Genomic DNA, 4,712 nt, shown 5'->3' with positions numbered 1-4,712 from the left:
ACTTTTGACCCCCGGCCAACTCGAACAGCCTTCCCTTGACTGACCGAGTTAGCAGTAGGCCAATAAAACCAGGCGTCGCTTCAGCTGTTTATCAAAACGTGAATGCATATGCTTTCTAAATGCAGAGTTTATTGTTGTGTTTAGATAGTATTTAATGTGGTTAGGTAAAGGGTTGGTAAAATTATAAACATGCCTAATTACGAGGAATGACACGTATATAATATGACATTTTTGAAACTTTTAAAAATGAGTAATGCCATGTGATTATGATTGTTATACATTTAATTCAAAGCCAGGGAAGGTGGGTGGATGAAATATTCTGGTATACGACGTATTAAAGGCCAATGAAATAAATAAAACAATAACTAAATAAATAAGTAAATAAATAAATTTTTAAACATCCAGCTATGTTCTTTATTGAGAACACTTAGACCTATGTAGCCTATGATGGCCTCATTGAAGGACATCTCATAATCTTAATACATTTGTATCATTTTGAAAAGTTAATGAATACTCTCTCGAAATAAAGGCATCCGACTTAATAGAAGTTTTGAAACAATTTTCAAATTATGACATAAACCATCCATAATGATTTATTTATTTATTGGTGTTTTACTCAAGGATATTTCACTTATATGACCGCAGCCAGCATTATGGTGGGAGGAAACCCGGCAGAACCCGGGGGAAATCCGCAATCATCCGTAGGTTGCTGGCAGACCTTCCCACGTACGGCCGGAGAAGAAGCCAACAGGAGCTGGACTTGAACTCACAGCGACCGCATTGGTGAGAGGCTCCTGCGTCATTAAGCTGCGCTAGGGTGCCAACCAACTGAGCCCTGGAGGCCTCCATCCGTAATAGAGAAAATTTAACGTATAGCAGAGGTCAGTATATTGTTGGGTCTGGCATTGTAAAAACAATAATAAAAACAATAAAACAATAATAAAAGAAAAGAAGTGGGTCTATATGCAGTGTACTATTATCTCTCATAAACGCCTTGCTTAGATTAAGATGTAAACAATGTGTTTACATTTTAAAAGGGAGATAATCTTATCCAGCTCATTTGCACGCTTACATGTCTAAATGATGTGTTTATGTTTCGCGCGGTTTTACTTTTTCCACTGATGCGCATGTGCCGGGAGTGTGCAGCCATCTGCTGGAAGTGGAAAGTGGAGGTTTTATTTTTGGTCAGTATTTGTCATTTATTCTTTCAAAAGCGTTCACTTTCACTTGCTGTGCTCATGTAAACCTGATAAGTGCATACTAGTTGGTCTGTGACGTAAATGTGCGATAGGCAAGTGGCCCCGTTTTTGCTAATTTAGTTACACTATATGAAAGTCATCCCCTCTGTGGCTTCTTTGTTACTTTCGTTTTGTTTTGCTCAGGCTCTGAGTTATGCATTGGCACGTTAAGACTCACATTCCAAATAGTGTTTTTGTGTTTAAATTTCTGGTCAATTTGGTTTCCTCACCATGTTTGGCTGCTTCATGTGCTATCATTGTACAGTAGCGTACAATAATTGTGTTGCCCATGTTTTCAGGTTACACAAACGCAACCCAAACTTTGTAGTTCACCGTTGTATTTAAACTGCATTTATTCGACCACGAAATGGGGGCCTTCAGAGCACATGTGAGTAAGAAGGACAAGAGTGCAGTGTACACAAATAATGCAGACAATAATTTGAGTGGAGAAACAGATGTAGATGATGATCATCATAACCTTTGTGTACCATCATCTGAACAGGCGATACATTTATGTAGATGATGATCATCATAACCTTTGTGTACCATCATCTGAACAGGCGATACATTTATGTAGATGATGATCATCATAACCTTTGTGTACCATCATCTGAACAGGCGATACATTTATGTAGATGATGATCATCATAACCTTTGTGTACCATCATCTGAACAGGCGATACATTTATGTAATCTGATTATTTTGTAATGTTTTTTTGTGCATTTTTATTGTTTAAAGCACATTTAGTGAATAAGTGTACAACGGCTATCACCAATGGGGTCGCTGTGAATTCAAGTCCAGCTAATACTGGATTTCCCTCCAGACGTACGTGGGAAGGTCTTTTTGCAACCTGCGGATGGTCGTGGCTTTCCGTCAGGCTCTACTCGGTTTCCTCTCATCATAATGCTGGCCGCCGTCGTATAAGTGCAATATTCTTGAGTACGGCGTAAAATACAAATCAAGTAAATATATAAATTGTTGTATGTGGTACAGTTAGCATAATGTGCAACGAACCGTCATACTTTTGCTTCTTTTGAAATATTTTGTATTCGATCTGGAATAGTTAATAAAATTTATAACTTCTTTAAACTTTCAGTCATAGTTCAAGTAAGAATCTGACATTTTCTGAAAGACAGTAATTTTCGCCATTCGCCAATACCGGACAATTTGCCAAATGTGTCCGGTATGGCCTCTTTTAATTTACTGATTTCAATTGTTAAAGAATGCTACATTTTTTTTTTGTACCTACCTGACATGTTAAGTTTTAGAGCACTCCCTTTAGTCCTCTACTGGTATGTTGATTAAATCATCAAAGATTTATGTATGTGAGAACTGACGATGGGGATGGTTGTGATTGCACGTGCAGAGGTGTTTGAAAATAGACTTATACTGATTTAATTTGAGTGGAATTTGAATAAATGTGTTCTGATTTCTATCACTTGTATTTATGCTGCTTTTTCGTTTTTGAAATTTTGTTGCTTTATTTAGATCTACTTCATACAGACATGGGAGTATTTGAACTGCTGATACTGATTTTAGTATTTAGAATTATTGAAGGGTTTCCTAACTTTTTTCCATTCAGTGGGTATGAACAGGTCAAGAAAAACGCTGTGCAAAGTGTATGAATCCGTGACTGGCTGGAAAAAGAAAAGATGACACAAAATCATTGTTGTATATAAATTTCCCACCTGTTGGTTGCTTATTCTCATGGCTGGCTTACTGAGTTATAGGTAAACAGGCCGGAATTCCCGGGATAACAGGCCGGAGTTCCTGGGATAACAGGCCGGAGTTCCCGGGATAAACCACTTTCTGACGATAACAGGCCGGGTAAACCATTTTCTGACGATAACAGGCCGGAGTGTCCGGGGTAAACCACTTTCTGACGATAACAGGCCGGGTAAACCACTTTATGGCGATAACAGGCCGGAGTTCCCGGGGTAAGCAACTTTCTGACGATAACAGGCCGGAGTGTCAGGGTAAACCACTTTCTGATGATAAAGGATAATGGAACAATACAGCATCAAAGTACGGCCCATTTTTTTTTTATGCCCACCCGATGTATGTACAGAAACAGTATGAAAGATTTTGGTTCTCTGTTGCGTTGAATAATATTAAAGCTTACATATAAACATCCATTTAAAGACTAAAATTAATGAGCAAGTGAAGTATACGTTTAAAGATAAAATTCTGAGTCAACTCATCAGAAAAGGCTTATCACAACAACTTTATAATTTTCAGTACCAGTATTGATAAGTGAAAGATACACGTAAGAAAGAAATAATGTTACGTCCATACATTGTTATGTACTTTTTATTAATATTGTCACTGTTCTAATAATCCGACATCTCCATAATCATCATTACACTGAATATCTATGTTGCATTTTGCAACTCAAAATCTAATTACCCAAAACCGGTACATTATCTGTGGCCATCAGTACAGTTTTAATTAGCGCATTATTAAAGTCATATATCATCTTAACAACTGCAGTAAAGCTGTGTGGGCTGGAAGGTAAGTGATCAGATTCACATTCATAGTAAACATATGAACAACACTGATATGTAAGATGTATGAAACATTTGTAAATTTTTTCTCTTTCATTCATACACGTCTGTGTACATATGTGTGTTAGCTGAGTTTCATGCATTGCAGGTTTTATATCTGTGCAGGGACCTGTCAAACGACTGGCAGGACCTTGACGTCATTTTATTGACGTCAACTGAATGTTCCATTCCCAGCTCCTCACGAGGACGTCACAGTACGACGTTACGCTAGAAACTGATACAAGGCAACGTTGTAGATGTTGCACTACAATCAATTTCTGACGGAGCAATATGGTTAAAGGTCCTGCTTCGCCTAGCGCCACTTCAAGGGATTAAAAAATATGCTGCATTAATTCACATTAGCGGGCAGTTAGTACCATCAGTCCTATAAAGTCATATCTCTGACAGACGTGTACTTTTTCCTAACAATTAGTAGCTGGAAATAGTCTTCAGGGTGATTAGTTTATAAGTTGGTGCACTACATGAGAAATGATCGATGGCACAAGGAACGTTTAGCTCATGAGTGGCACTGGTTTGGTTGCACCTAATGTGCAAGGGCTTTCCTTGATTAGTTTGCTCGATATGAATGCTAAGAACACAAGAAAAGAAGCAATGATTATAAGAATACAGTAATTGAATACGTAATAATTAGAATTATATCCGTCATAGTTCATAAAGTTAAACTGTTGTATGGCTTAAATTTTTATAATGCTAATCTAATTCAGATACATTTTTATTTTTTTGTTAATTTTTAACCCTGTGTTATTTAACTGCAAAATATGATGTTTAAATGAACACATCCAAGAAGTGATCAATTGTTAAGAAATAAATAAATAGTAAATATAAAGGTGTGTGCAAAAATAGTTATAGCATAAGGAGGAGCATAAGAGGATTCATTTGAAAACAAAAGAGAAACATACATATATCTTG

This window comes from Liolophura sinensis, chromosome 6 (assembly GCF_032854445.1).
Source record: "Liolophura sinensis isolate JHLJ2023 chromosome 6, CUHK_Ljap_v2, whole genome shotgun sequence".
Taxonomy (NCBI): Eukaryota; Metazoa; Mollusca; class Polyplacophora; order Chitonida; family Chitonidae; genus Liolophura; species Liolophura sinensis.
The sequence above is the reverse complement of the archived record's forward strand: the minus strand, read 5'-3'. Positions refer to the sequence as shown.